General features: G+C 55.4%; 1 protein-coding gene across 2 annotated transcripts in view; it reads left to right on the top strand.

Moving 5' to 3' along the window:
• Positions 1-14,963, top strand: part of Arhgap42 (Rho GTPase activating protein 42) — a 101,951-nt gene that overhangs the window by 39,885 nt on the left and 47,103 nt on the right. The gene's annotated exons all lie outside the window — the stretch shown is intronic.

The raw sequence follows: 14,963 nt of genomic DNA, 5'->3' as shown, positions 1-14,963 counted from the left end.
GGTAATGTGGGGAAAGTGCTCATGCAAACCCTAAAGCATTGATGTTGCAAAGCGTTTATCAAGTGCCTCTGGCAGGTGGAAAATCCGAGCTCACGTGTAAAGACGTGGCTGTTTCAATACAGCATCTTTGGCACTGTTGGCTCTGGACTCAGGTGGGGGGTGTATACTGTATGCACCATAAAGAGATGCACGTGGACAGGAGTGCCCTGCTTTGCTGCCATTTTGCTACGTGGCTTAGAGAAAGCCCTCGGCGTAGCCCCCTTTGGTGACACTGAGTCATACGGCGCCTTGCTGGAGCTGTGGAAGGCGGCGCCGTGGGCCGGGCGGTCGTGTCCACGAGTGTGGAAGGCGGCGCCATGGGCCGGGCGGTCATCACGAGTGTGGAAGGTGGTGCCGTGGGCCAGGTGGTCGTGTCCACGAGTGTGGAAGGCGGCGCCGTGGGCCAGGCGGTCGTGTCCACGAGTGTGGAAGGCGGTGCCGTGGGCCAGGCGGTCGTGTCCACGAGTGTGGAAGGCGGTGCCGTGGGCCAGGCGGTCGTGTCCACGAGTGTGGAAGGCGGTGCCGTGGGCCAGGCGGTCGTGTCCACGAGTGTGGAAGGCGGCGCCGTGGGCCGGGCGGTCATCACGAGTGTGGAAGGCGGTGCCGTGGGCCAGGCGGTCGTGTCCACGAGTGTGGAAGGCGGTGCCGTGGGCCAGGCGGTCGTGTCCACGAGTGTGGAAGGCGGCGCCGTGGGCAGGCGGTCATCACGAGTGTGGAAGGCGGTGCCGTGGGCCAGGCGGTCGTGTCCACGAGTGTGGAAGGCGGTGCCGTGGGCCAGGCGGTCGTGTCCACGAGTGTGGAAGGCGGTGCCGTGGGCCAGGCGGTCGTGTCCACGAGTGTGGAAGGCGGTGCCGTGGGCCAGGCGGTCGTGTCCACGAGTGTGGAAGGCGGCGCCGTGGGCAGGCGGTCATGTCCACGAGTGTGGAAGGCGGCGCCGTGGGCAGGCGGTCATGTCCACGAGTGTGGAAGGCGGTGCCGTGGGCCGGGCGGTCCTCTCCTTTCACGCGTGACGCTGAGCTCACGCAGGCTGGCGTCGCTCATCCAAAGGCCAAATGTCCTAAAAGCCACCGTGTTTTTAGTGCTGATAGAACATTAAAAAGCTAACCGTTGGAGCATGTGGACTGAAGTCCGCTGACCCAGTGAGGTCGGTGACGAATCTCAGGAACTCAGGTATCTGAAACGCCTCTGGTGCCAAGCACTTCAGATAAGCTTTCCTGGGGCACCGATTTTAAAGAAGAGGAATCTCAAAAATAGAAGAACTACGTGAGGATCAGCAAGGACTTGAGCCCAGGATGTTGGACTCTGGAATCTTTCTGTAATTTATAATGTTCCAAACTAAATTTCTACTTAACTAAAACTGCATCGATATCAGTAGCTAACCTGTGTAGTTAATAGTATGCAGCAGGCATGGATAGTGCTTCAGGGGCCTTACTGATACGATACCTTGAAAAACATTTTTAAGATGACCACAGTTTTGAAGTTATCTTAGGTTAATTTCCAAGTACTTGATCATTCTATTTATTTATGTACTTACTTGTTTACTTACTTATTTGGTGGTACTGGGGTTTGAACCACAGGCTTCGTGGTTGCTGGCCAGGTGTGTGCTCCACTCAGTTAATGAATTCTTTTTTCTTAAAATTGAGATTGTAACAGTTGATACTTGATGGCTATCTAGAAAATTGCCAGATTGAAAGACTTGCAAGTGGTTCCATGGGAAATTGGCATTTAAACGTTATACTTTTCCTGTTTTCCAAGATCCTTTCCTATCCCCTTTTAGTGATTTATGTGGATGGTAAGGATTTGAGAGAACTTCCTCCCCAAGTCCTCTGGAAGGAGCCATCCATTTAAAATAGGATAGTCTAGGTAAAATCCTTTCACATGCTTCTGATTTTCCTCCTTGTCAAAATACATTTCGTGGTGAAGTTTCTTCTTCAGTTTTGCTACTTCAGCACAAATCTTTGGGCAGAGTTATTGTTGCTTTTGGCTGTGAATATTCTCAGGAGCCTCGGTCGCTTGCAACTCAACTCAAGCCCTGGCCTTCCACCCCGACCCTGCCCATCCCTGGTTGCCCGCCGTCACGATGGATGCCAGCTCTGCAGCCCGGCCTTCGGCGTCTCAGAACCGTGTGTCGCAGTGAAGCACTTCCCGGAGTGCCTCGGCACTTCCCACTTACTCTGTGGGGTTGTCCCTCATTTTCCGTCTTTTATTAGTAGTGTCGGGGCTGTGGGCGACTTTACTGTGTTCCTAAACGATGTTCTCCTATTGGCCACTAATAGTTGGGAAGCTCATCTTTTACTTTCTGAAAAGTGAATGTTGGTAAAGGATTATGTACTTACCTTGCAAGACTTCTTTTGACATCTGCCCGGGGAATTTAATCTTCAGGACAGGAAATAAAATAAAGCTCACGCCAGTTGCTCATGGCTCACACCTGTCATCGTAGCAACTCAGGAGGTTGAGACCTGAGGATCCCGGTTCAAAGCCAGCCAGGGAGATCTGTGAGACTCTTAGCGCCAAGTAACCACCCAAGTGCCAGAGCGGAGCCGCGGCTCAAGGGGAAGAGCGCTGACCTTGAGTAGAAAAGCTCAGGCCCCGAGTCGAGCCTCAGGGCTGGCACCAAAAAAAAAAGCTCGTTTCCTATGATGCACTGGAAGATGCTCACTGTGAAGAGTCTCAGCTAGCGTCCACTTATACTCAGGATAATTTGGTCATTTGAAGCTTCATTATTTTAATTGGCAACAGTAATTTCCTCTCCCTTTTGTTCTTTTTAGACAAATGTTTACAAGGTTTCACTGCCAGCCTCAGAAAAGAAGGCTATAAAAATGAGAAAAGCTTGATGTTCCCACAGTGAACTTCTTATTGTTGTGACCAGAGTGTACACATCAGATGGGAAATGGCAAATCGGGCAGCCGGATGCTAGCTGGGCATTGCACCGCGTGCTGGGCTGAGCTGGTGGCCTGGTCGGGCGTGTGGTGACAAGTGAAAGGCGGACACTGGACAGACAGACCGCACTGTGGGGTGTAGACTGCTGCGTCTCCGGAGCCGGCTCAGGAGAGGTGAATCAGGCCGGGTGGGTGGGGGCTGGCACCCGAGCAGCGTCCGTTTATGCTTCAGGAGGGAAGGGACTGTGGCCAGGTCCTGTGGTTACGTTGCTGCATTGCACTGTGGCGTGAACCGTGGATGTCAGGCAGTGTCACACCAAGCGTCACAAGCACACATCTCCCCTCTGGTTAAGACCACCAAACTTGCCTTCCAGACTCTGCCACGCAGCCCCACCTGAGGCCTTCCGGTGTAGACAATTTACTGGGAGTAGTCAATTCTAGAACTTCTGGATACATCTCATAGTTATCTCTTGGTGTTACCTGACTCACTGTCAGCTGGGGGGTAATTGTTAGTCTCTCTGCTTCATCTAAGTTTTCAAAACATGAGGCAGCTTCTTGATTTTATTTCATAGCTAACCTTGTCTCTTGATGTGTAATAAGTTGGAAATCACTGAATACAGATAAATACTTGGGTTCAGATAAAGTGTTTGTGAAAAGACTGCCCATCTTGACCCTAAGTATCTTAAAGTCAGATACTTGGTTGCCTGAAACGATGCATTTTGTGCTTCTTGTGTAGTGGGTGCTGTATTAACCACCCTGAAGACACACTTGCATTTACTTCCCAGAGCTGTGAGACAGGTTGCCACTTGGTTTTTCCTCTGGTGGTCCTTGGGTCTGACCACCATGCCTGTTTCTCCTTTGCCTTGTCACATGTTTCAGACGGAAGGATGAGGAAGACGTAGAGTGGACTGTGGGTTTCGGGTCAGTACATCTCCCCTGACAGGGAGTCTTCACGTAGGAATTCTCGTGTTGAGCTTGGAATCCCATCCCTGGCTTTTCCCATTTGTGTTAGTTTTGGGGCATTCCTATGTGATTTCTCAGAGTCCCACCTAATTTCTAATTTTTCACAAAAGATCCTAACCTGAGAGTACTGCTAGGACTCTTAACTAAGAGCCACGACGTGTTTGGGGTGTTGTGGAGCGGGGGAGCGGGGCTAGAGGAAGCCGTTCCTGAGGGACTCCTCGGAGACCGGCAGGTGTCCTGGCTACGTCTGCTGCCTGCTGAGAGATGCTTGAATATGTGTGGCTGTCATTCGGAAAATTACTGAAAGTTTTCCCTGGAAAATTTTTAAGAGGCTTTAAAAAGATTAAAAGAAACTTTGAACTAGCTCAAGTGATGTTTTTAAAGGATAGAGAACCTCGTTAGGTGATATTTATCATAGCTGATGGATCAGCTGTGCGAAGGCAGGTTTACAGTGTTGCTGACTGTACGCTGGTCCTTTTTAACCCATCTCTCTCCACTAGCACCCTGTGCCTGGCTCTGTGTGTGTGCATAGACTTGCAAGTAGATGCACAGAGGTGCGCGCATTCTGTGTACAAATACTCAAGCGTGAAGAACACAGTTTGGCTTGTTTTCAGGAACTCTGGAGATTTTATCATTTGAACTCAGGGCCTTGCACCTGCTTGGCTTGCCCACCTAGTGCTCTACCACCTGAGCCACAACTCTAACACAGCTTTTTGCTGGTTGTTTCGGAAACAAAGCCTTGATGACTTTTTCTGTCCTGGCTGACTTCTAACTGAGATGCTCAGGACTCAGCCTCTTGGGTAGCTAGGATTATAAACATGAATGGCTGATGTCTGGGTTCTATTCATTTGTAATGTATTATTGGTCATAGCTTCAGTCTTTTAGTATGAATATAATGATCAGTTGTTGGATATTGGTCCCATGCAGAATGGAAGTTCACACTTGCATTTCAAGGAACACAGTAAAATGGAAGTCAAGACTCGCTGTATTTCTTAAAAATCAGGTTTGCGATTGCCATTATGATTGCTTCTACTCTCCAGGGCTTTACTTTCTTGCTCTCCTGGAAGATGTGGGGGAAAGTCTCGGGTCTATTTCTGTAGACAAACCTGAACTTGAAGCCTGTGGGAAGCGAAGCCTAGCCGAGGCGTGATGAACGGTTGTGACTATAAGGGGAGGTGGGAGATGGGTGTGGATTGTGACCAGACTTGTGCCCAAGTGAGTAGGTGACATTGTCCAAAAATACCACTGTGCTCATTACCTGACTTAGGAAATGGCACCTCCTCTGTGTAACACCTTAAGAATAACAATTAGAACATACATTTAAGAAGCAAAGTGGGTCGAGGGTTGGAGTTGTGGCCCAGGTGGAAGAGCACCAGCCAGTACGTGAAGGTGTCACCTACTGAGTTCAAGTCCCAGTCTTGGAAACAAAGAAAAAAGCAGTAGGTAGGTTCTCAGCACCGGGGAGCTCGGGGGGTGGGGGTGGGGGCCCAGCAGGAACCACAGGATGCACCCCAATAGGCAGCATAGACCTCTGCCCCCCAAGGGAGCATGGCCAGGAGGAGACCAGCCAAGTTGGCCGGAGCTCGGCTGCCTCCGTACCTGGTTTCGAAACGCCTGGCCCTGCCTGCCAGGCCAGCAAGTGGAGATTCCAGCCGGCCGGGTTTCCAGAGCTGCTGGGGCAGAGGCAGCCTTGCTGGCAGCCTGTCACCCATTGTTCTGTCTAGAAGACAGAACCATAAAACCCGGCAGGGACGCCCAGACAAGCTCCCTGCCCGCCTCCGCCCAGCCCCCGCGGGACACGGAGAGGGAGAGAGAAGCCCAGTCCCTGCCCTCGTTCTCTTGCCTTCCCTTAACTTAATTTCCCTCATTTACGGTCTCGCTTCCCCAGTTCATCATCTCTCCCCATCTATTTATGTTTCTTTCCCTCGCAGTGAGTGGAGTTCAAAGCGATTCTTTATTATGGCAACTGAAACATCTTGAGCAGTGTCTGTGCGTTCCTGTGCATTCTGCTTTAATTAAAACCACATTTCTCCAATGAAGGACGGGCTTGTTTCTGAGGGCTCTGGACTTCAATCGTTTCTCAGGCAGGAGTTACATACACTCTGCTGATTCCTTACTGGACGACAGAATACTGTTGCTGTGTGTCCTGCCCTTGGAGACAGGTACCTGCCATAGCAAAACACACGCAGTGGTGGTAAAACACATGCGTGGTGGTGTGCCCCCACCTGCCAACTGGAGACACTTCCCATAGGCCCCCAGGCAGGGCTGGAACGCTACTGCTTTTTGGCATCTGTAGCTCTTTGAGTTGATGTTGGATGTTTTACTACGTATTTTCAATAACTTAGCTACAGAAAATAATTCACAATTTGTTGAAAGCATAGCCTTAATTGATTGTGTTTGTTTGCACACTTTGGAGCCTGTCCTTACAACAACTTCAGGACTTCTGATGGCTGGGTGTTTCTCCACATCAGATCAGCCTGAGTTTCTGTGGAGTCGGTGCCCTGAGGGGGGAGGGGAGGGGAGGGGAGGGGCTTGGCTCTGTGTCTATAACAGGCTTAAGTAAATGGATTTCTGCTTTTGTTGGTGGTGCTTTTGTTTCTGTTTGTCTCGTTTTTGTTTTTTCAGTGCTTAGGTTTTGAACTCAGGGCCTCCAGCTTGCTATGCAGGCCTCTACCCCCATTGAAACAGATGCCTGGACGCTCTCCAGAGCTCTGTTGCTCTTCTTGGAGAAAACATTAGCTAATTGGACCTTACTACCGCATTTCCTTCTGAAAACTGCCTCCCGCAGCGTCCTCAGCCTTGGTGGGAGCGAGTGACTCCCTTCTGCACCATTTGCAAACTGGCAGTTTAATCAGAAAGACGTCGGCCGCGGCGGGGCCGCTCCTCTCCCGACCCACGCGGCCCTGGGGTCTCATTCCGCGATGCACACGGTTTGACGCTTGCCCTTTGTTTCTAACGGGCCAGAAAGTCCTACCGTTCACAGAGGACTGGCGTGGGCCCACGAGGGAAATCTCTACCCGATTTGGCAGCGACGGAAAGCAAAGTAAACTCCAGGGGCGAACCAACATGTTTCTGCACGGGTAACAAGCTGTGGTACGAGAATTCTAGATGTGTTGCTCAGGGAAAAGCGCGAGACCCGAAGTCCTGGTGTGGGTGGGGCGTGGATGTGTGGTCACTTCCGTGGGAGACCTCGCCACCTGGCCAGACGACCGTCACCCTGCACCCGGTCACCGGCGCCGCCGGCCTCCCGAGCCAGGCTTCCCGCGCCTCGTCTTCCTCTTCGTTTGCTTTCCCCGAGCTCTGCTTTTCTGCCCAGCCCATCTGCCTCTCACGACTAAAATTTAGAAATGAACTGCGGGCGTCCCGCAGTCGTCTTGGTGAGGGAGCTTCGAGGCGGCGTTGCTGCTCTGGGGGCAGCGCCGGCTCGCTCCGGCATGGTCCGCCGTGCTCGAGAGCCCGGCCAGCTCTTCCGCCAGCGACGGCCGCAGAGCCGCCGCCGCCTCCTGTTTCTGAGGCTTTCCTGAGCAGCTGGAGGGTGCTCCGGACGGCGGGCTTGCCCAGCTCCCCGCTCACCAGCCAACCGCGTGGAGATCTCTGTGACACCCGATTTCCTTCTGGACTTGGCCCCCCTCCACCGCGCGTGTGTGCTTGAGAAACCCACACCACATGTGGTTCCGTTTTGCATGACAGAGGCTGCGTCTGGTCGGGGCTTACGATTCCCCAGCGTCTTAATTGGTTGAAAATGTCCAAATCGCCAATTTGCTCCAAGTATTACTAGAGGGAATATTTTCTTTGGAGAGATCTTCAAGTCCTTGAACTAAAGCAATAACTCGTGAAGTCTGAGATAACTTTTTAACTGGAAGAGCCTCCGCTTTATTAACCCTTCACTCATGAATCTGCAGACCAGCGGCATCCAATGCCAAGATCGTTAGCTTCCCGCCCACAAGCCGTGGTTCTGGGTGCAGGCATCCTCTGAGAAACGCCACGCTTGGTCCCCCGGGGGCCCCGGGTCTGCGGGGACCTACCCCCGCAGCTGCACCTGCGTTCAGAGGCTGCACCCGTGCCGAGGAAACCTGGAAAGAATGTGCTGTCTGAACAGGCTTGAGAAGACAGACTCGAGAACGCAAGGTTTCTCAATCAAGTAAAGCACGCGGCCCTGTCCCGAGCTGGGAGCGCAGGTGGCCAGGAGTCTGCCCGCTGGTGTCATGGAGCCGGCTTTTGTGCTTCCACCAGCCGAGTGTCTGGGAGCCGTCCATGTGTGTTTCCTTCGTACAGGCCTGGGCCTGGGGGGGATAGAAAGTGGAGGGCCAAGGGAGTGAAGCTGTAGGAATGTTCCTCTGTGAGGAGCTTCCCAGGCTAGCATGGTGCGGATTTAATTCAGGCCCACGTCTTCCCCGCCCGTTCCTTCACAGACTGAGCAGGCCATTTCAAGTGAAGGCCTGGATGCCGACTTTAAGGTTGCTCCCCTTGCTTTTCACTCAGACGACCACTAGGCTAAGTCCTGCCCCCTAGAGGGGGTGGATGTCCAGGAGGGTTAAGAGGTGGGCTTCTGGCCCTCTGGCGCTGGCTGTGTGCCCCATGGTGACCCAGTCCTGGCGACGGAGACATCCTGGGGTAGAGAGCAGAACGCAGCTTCACGGGATGTACCCCCAGCTGGCACTCGGCCGCCGTACGTCTCAGGGGTGACAGTTAATCCTGGGGTCCAGGCTTAAACCCTCCCTGCCACATGAGTTGTATCTATGACAGAAATTTGATGGGTGACCTTTGGAATAATGCATGCCCTTTCTCCTTTTCTTCTGCCCTCCTCCCTGGGACTGGGAACCTAACCCAGGGCCTTGTGTGTACTAGGCAAATAAGCTACCACCAAGCTTCATCTCTAGCTCCTATTGGGGAAATATTGAGTGCTTTTGTTACTGATAAAACTGGGGATGAGGGGCTGGGAATATGGCCTAGTGGTAAAGTGCTCGCCTCATATACATGAAGCCCTGGGTTTGATTCTCAGCACCACATATATAGAAAAAAGCTAGAAGTGGCGCTGTGGCTCAAGAGGTAGAGTGCTAGCCTTGAGCAAAAAGAAGCCAGGGACAGTGCTCAGGCCCTGAGTCCACGCCTCGGGACTGGCAACAAAAACAAAAAAACAAACCTGGGGATGAATAACACCTTAAAACTGGCACGTGTACCTTTAATTCTCGGGCAGACACCTTGCTCTCACTGGGCTGTTAAGTGGAGGGGCTTCCCCGGGCTTTTGGCTGCCGTCCTCGGCTCGTTTTACATCGTAGGTTCCTTTCTCATGCTGCGTCTTGCTTTGAATCCAGTTGCCTGCTGTCTGATGACATTGCTTATGACAAGAGGCCATCCCCAGTTGAGACTAAGACAGGGCAGCCGAAGAGACTCCGTTCCGTATCCAGAAAACCTTTACATGTAACAGCATTCGTATTGTGTTTCTATCTCTTACCCAGATTAAACACAACGCATGGTATTTCTACCATTCCTTTCGTACTGGATCTGTACATGGAGCGACGTGGGTCTCGCGGCCCCTCGGGCAGAGCCGGGCTGCCTCTGCCTTCTAGCCCCGGGCTGGAGCTCCCCAGTCTTCCCTGGCCCACGCAGCCTCTTCTGTAAATCTGGTTGGAAGTGCCTCTCCCACGTTGCGGCTTCTGTTTCTCATCTTGCGCCTGCGGTCTCTCGCCGGCTTGTGTGGGCATGCTCCCTCCGCTCTGCATGTGTTTTGTGTCTCCGGTTTAAGCAGCTATTTTTAACAAAACATACTCTTTTATGTTTATGTGTTTAGAAATGCACACCGTCGCCCGAGGCGGCCGTGAGGGGAAGAGCCTGGCGGCGCGGCCCGTGGCCGTGGGGTATTCCACTCCTCAGTCCACTGTCCACGAGGCCCAGGGCGATGTTGCTGTTCAGCTGCTGCGGTCTGTTGTTTTCCGTCTTCTTTTTCTCTGTCCTTTCTCTCCCCGCCCCCTTTGCACGGCCTGAACGCTCAGAGAAGTCGCAGAGGCGTCTGGGAGCTCTCCCGAGGGCGGTGGAGGCTGCCGCCGCTGCGTGGGTCAGAGACCGCGCGGCAGTCACGGAGCCGGTGTGGGCACGGAGCTGCGCACGGGCTCCAGGCCCGAGGACGGCGGGGAGGCTTCCTCCCCTTCCGGCCACGCCCTCGGGAAGCACTCGGGTTCTGTTCAGTCTTGTGTTTTACAACGCTCACGGGAATAGCTTCTGTGGCCCGACCTTGAGAGCTGCCTGTGTTTCATGCCTTCAGAGAGAGCTCCAGGCACACCTACAGTCTGCGCCCAACCCCCGTCCTCGGCCCACCGAGGCTCACGTGTGCCTCAGGGTCTCCGAATGAGCTCTGTGGCACTTCCGTGGCCCCCTGCGTGACCACCAGGTGGAACGAGCTCCATGATGCCTCCGTGGCCCCCTGTGTGGTCATCAGGTGGGATGAGCTCCGTGGCCCCTCTGTGGCCCCCATGTGTTCAGGTGGGATGAGCTCCGTGGCCCCCGTGGGATCAGGTGGGATGAGCTCCGTGGCCCCCTGCCTGGTCACCGGGTGGAATGAGCTCCGTGGCCCCTCCGTGGCCCCGTGGGATCAGGTGGGATGAGCTCCGTGGCCCCCTGCCTGGTCACCGGGTGGGATGAGCTCCGTGGCCCTTCCGTGGCCCCGTGGGATCAGGTGGGATGAGCTCCGTGGCCCTTCCGTGGCCCCGTGGGATCAGGTGGGGTGAGCTCCGTGGCCCCCTGCCTGGTCACCGGGTGGGATGAGCTCCGTGGCCCCTCCGTGGCCCCGTGGGATCAGGTGGGATGAGCTCCGTGGCCCCCTGCCTGGTCACCGGGTGGAATGAGCTCCGTGGCATCTCCGTGGCACCCACGAGGAGTGGATGAAGCGCAGCGCCCCACCCTCGGTCCTCAGCAGTACTTCCAGGCAGGCACAGTGCTGAATTCTGAGCGCTCGGTCAGGTCTGTGGGCACACGGCTTCGCAGCTGTGTACAGAGAGGCACACGCGTGAAATCAGAGCGAGTGCGGTCACGGCATGCGTTCCTGCCGGGAACACGAACGCACCGCGCTGGCTGCAGTCAGGAGTGGTCAGCGGCCTCCGGTCATGGGGACGGCGGTGGGGGGGGGGTGGGGGGGAGGACATTCTCATCGTTATCTTCCCAGCTGTTTGTAGTTGCTTTTTAAGTCTCCAAATTGTTACGTATACCGCCATTGTAAATTAAATGAGCAACATTAGCTGTTTCCTTCCTCTGAAGTTAATGTTCAATAAAACTTCATCTAATCCAGGCATAGAAGATGTCTACAGTGTAGATACTTTTTGATCAAAAGGCTGAGCCTGATTCAAAATCGATTGAAGGTCATGCTTTGATGGCCCTAGTGATAGCAAACGTCTATTCTATGCGTGTGTGTATGCGTGTGCGTGTGTGCATGCGCATGCGTGTGTGCACGTGCGCACATGCTGGTACTGAGGCTTGAACTCAGAGCCTGGGCACGATCCCTGAGCCTTTTTACTCAAGGCTGGCACTCTACCACTTGAGCTACAGTTCCATTTCTGGCTTTTTGGTGGGTAATTGGAGATGAGAGTCTCATGGACATTTCTGCCCAGACTGGCTTTGAACCAAGATCTCAGAGCCTAGCCTCCCGAGTAGCCAGGGCTACAGGTACAAGCCACCGGTGTCCAGCCCAACGGGACATCACTTTTGACTCTCCAAATGCTTGTTGTTTTCCAAATCCGTGTCGAGTGAGATCATCATACAAAAGCGGTCTTAGCAATGCTAAGAGGACCAAGGTCCCAGGGCAGGTTGCCTTCAGAGCCCCTGGTTAAGCAGCTCACCTGTGTATCGGAGCAATCTCACTTGGAAACAGGAGCTCCCAGCCGAAGGTCTCCTCAGCCCGGCCCGCCCTCTGCTGGCTGCTTCTGCAGAGCACAGACTGGGGGCAGCAACCCACTCAGCACAGGAGAGGGGGAAAAGTGACCGTTGATGCTAGCATTTGAGAAAATCCTACCACGTGCTCGTCACTGGGACAAACCCCCTGGGAAAGCCTTGCGAAGGGGTTGTTTCGGCTCCTGGCCTCGGCCGTGCTTGGCTGGCTTTGCAGCTTTGGGTGTGCGCGGTGGCCCTGGGTCCTGGGTCGGGAGGGCGTGGCCTGTCCCCGCCCGGAGCCCAGGATGGGGAGGGAGCCCTGAGCTCGACAGGAATTTCTCAGATCCTCTCTGACGCCAGCGGGCATGTCAGACGGTTACTCGGGTAGAATTGCTCGGCTTAGTGAGCGTCCACCGTAATGATAATGTGGTACAGCGAACGCCCGACTGGTGACCCCCGGAAGCAGTGCCGAGGGGGACGCCGGCCCTAGCCAGGTCCGCACCCTGCTCAGGGAAGGCCAGGTGGGGACCCTAGGCTGCTGTTGCAGAACCTCGGGGAGAAGGAGAGAGAAACACGGCTCTCGGAGCCTCGTGTTCCCTCCCGCCTCCAGATGCCACGCGTGAAATACGGGAAGGAAAAAGCAGTCAGGCCAGACCATCCAAAGACATGACCCAGCTCAGGTTCTGAGTTCTCCGGTGGCAGGTGGGGAAGAGCAGGCTGCCCTGCTTCCGGGGGGGGGGGCGGGGAGCTTCCCTGAACACCCCTCTTGCTCTCCTGCACGTAAGCTCCGGAGAGAAGCATCCGCCAGCCGCGTGGCTGGGAGCTCCATCTGCGGTGAGTTAGCAGTCCGCTCGGAAGTCTCGCCCGACGTGAGAGCCGGCTGCTTGCCTTTCATTCGGCGTCTCACGAGCCCGGAAGTGCCGTCTTGGGATCTGCACATCCGGGGCTGTTAGCACACGGGCTGCCAGCTAATCAGCACCACCGCCAGTACCCCAAGTCCCGGGACGAGGCCTGTGGGAGGGATGTCGTGGCAGGAAGACGTCACTGGCGGCCTCGGTGACGGTGGCAAGAGATGACAGCTGTCACAGCGTGGTCCTTGGGGCTTCGGGGATGGGAGGACCGTGGCGGGGTGGACGAGGCGTGAGCGAGCACCCTCATACCCAGCAAGGCCACCTCCGGGGCGGCTGAAGGGCTGGAAGTTTCTGAAGACGTTTTGTCTACTCGGCAGGTCGCCTGCCCCCCGCTCCTCTCCTTTTTTCTGTTTGCCTGAGCGTCAGATGGGGAGATGGCGATGGAGTGGACGGAGGAGCCACTGTCGTGCGGGTGGAGTCCTCCGTGGGCAGGCGCAGAGGCCGCAGCGGTATTCGGGGTGGCTCGTGCCTCCAGGGTTGTTCGCGGGCCTCCGTGAGGTTTTGGCTCCCAGCAGCCAGGCGTCTTGCGATGACGAGACAGCAGGGCACCGCTCACTCATCCCTGACCCACGGCCTGGCCTGGCTGCTCGCCAGGGGGCGTTTCCCCTGCCGGTTGACCCCACACCATTTCCCAAGGGCTCACTGGAGTGGATAGAGAAACAGAGAAAGTTCCAGAGCTTTGTGTCGTCCATTCGCCTTGGGTAAAGTAGCAGTGAAAAGGAGGACGTGCACTCGCCTTTGGTTTGCCGCGGCCGCGGAGCCCGTGATCTCGCCTGCCTGGCAGAGCGTGGCCCGCGCTGGTTTAGGGGGAATGAATCGTCTGCCCCGCCATCAAGGCGGAGTCTGTAGACTTCAGGGTTTCTGCCAGTGGCTCATCAGAACATCAAACGCACTGTTGTTTGAGACTGGGACTGATACGGGGTGGGAAGACGGCACTTGGGGTGCTTGCACCCCATGTTAGCACGGCACTTCTCGCAATTTAAGTTTGATTTGGGCATGTTGTGTTTTCCACTTTTCCATGTTCCGACTCGTTTCCCTGTCTGTTTTCTTCCTCAAGCCTGTGGCTGGTATCACAGTGACTAGAAGTAAATAAGCCTGGGAACCCCGAGAGTGGACGTATCAGGGCTGGGGACAGAACGTGGCTCGCCTTGGCCTCTCCTGACGCGTGAAGCCTGAGCCTGCCCCAGCTGACCCGGGAACAGAGGGTCCTTTCTCAGCGGAAGCTGGGATCTCTCGTTACCCGACTCTCCCCCAGTGGAAGGCCCCCGAGGGCCCGGGAGGCTTCTCCTGGCGGGGCCGGCAGGCTGGCTGGAGACTGCAGGAAAAGCACACGGACTCCGAGCCTGTGTCCCCTCTGAGCACGCACGCACGCACGCACGCACGCACGCACCGAGTTGTCTTTCTTTGGCAGCAATGTGGTCTAGTTTTACTTTCTCCTTGAACTACCTGCAAAGATGTGTTTTCCCCATGGTGTAACTAACAGTCACTTAGCCTGGTTCGTTGTATTGTTTCGCTAGCCAGGTGCATTTGGGACTAGGTAGAAGATGCGTCTCAAGGCCTCAGGCACCCCAGAGTCTCGTGACGCTCCCGGGAGCGGCTGGCTCGGAGGCTCTGCCTTTGGAGGCCTGGGTAGCAGTGAGGTGAGAAGCGGCTGCCCTGGGCCGTCCTCCCGGATTGGTGGGCGAGGGAGTAGGTGCGATGTCCCCTGGCGTGGGAGGAGGGCGCGAACGGCCGAGGAGCTCGCGGCTCTGCTTCTGCACAGCTTTCCACGCGTGTGCGGGGCGGTGGTGGCGGCGCGGCTGCCTTGTGGTTTCTGGTTGTGCGAGTGTCGGCGTGGAAGCCGGGCCGCCGGGCCCAGGCTGTGCGGATCTTCAGTGTTCCTTTCGGGGAGGGCTTCGAGCCGCGGTGGGGAGGACCGGAAGCAGTCCGCGATGCAGGGGTGGCCGCCCGCCGGGAGGAGGGGCGCCGTGCTTTCTGCGTGGCGTGTCACCCCCGGACCTCACAGGAGGGGCTGGGAGGGGGCCGTGATTTCATTGCGTAAGGAAGGGTTGTGACAGCTGTACAGTGTGGAAAACTGGCGCAGGGTTTACGACCAGAGCTGGATTTGGAAGGACCAGGAACGCCAGTCAGAACATATGGAACTGATTTGGAAAGTGATTCTTAGCTATGACTAAGAGCCTGTGCTCAAATGCCTGGGAAAGTTTCAAAGAAGAATTGTGCAAAGTAAATCAGACCTCTGGTTTGCAGAATTCCAGGTCTTGGCGAAGTCTTGGTTTCTCGGGAACTTCTGTCATCTATGGATGTCCCCACG

Source organism: Perognathus longimembris, chromosome 3 (assembly GCF_023159225.1).
Source record: "Perognathus longimembris pacificus isolate PPM17 chromosome 3, ASM2315922v1, whole genome shotgun sequence".
In the NCBI taxonomy this organism is placed as follows: domain Eukaryota; kingdom Metazoa; phylum Chordata; class Mammalia; order Rodentia; family Heteromyidae; genus Perognathus; species Perognathus longimembris.
This window is presented reverse-complemented; position numbering and strand designations above follow the sequence as displayed.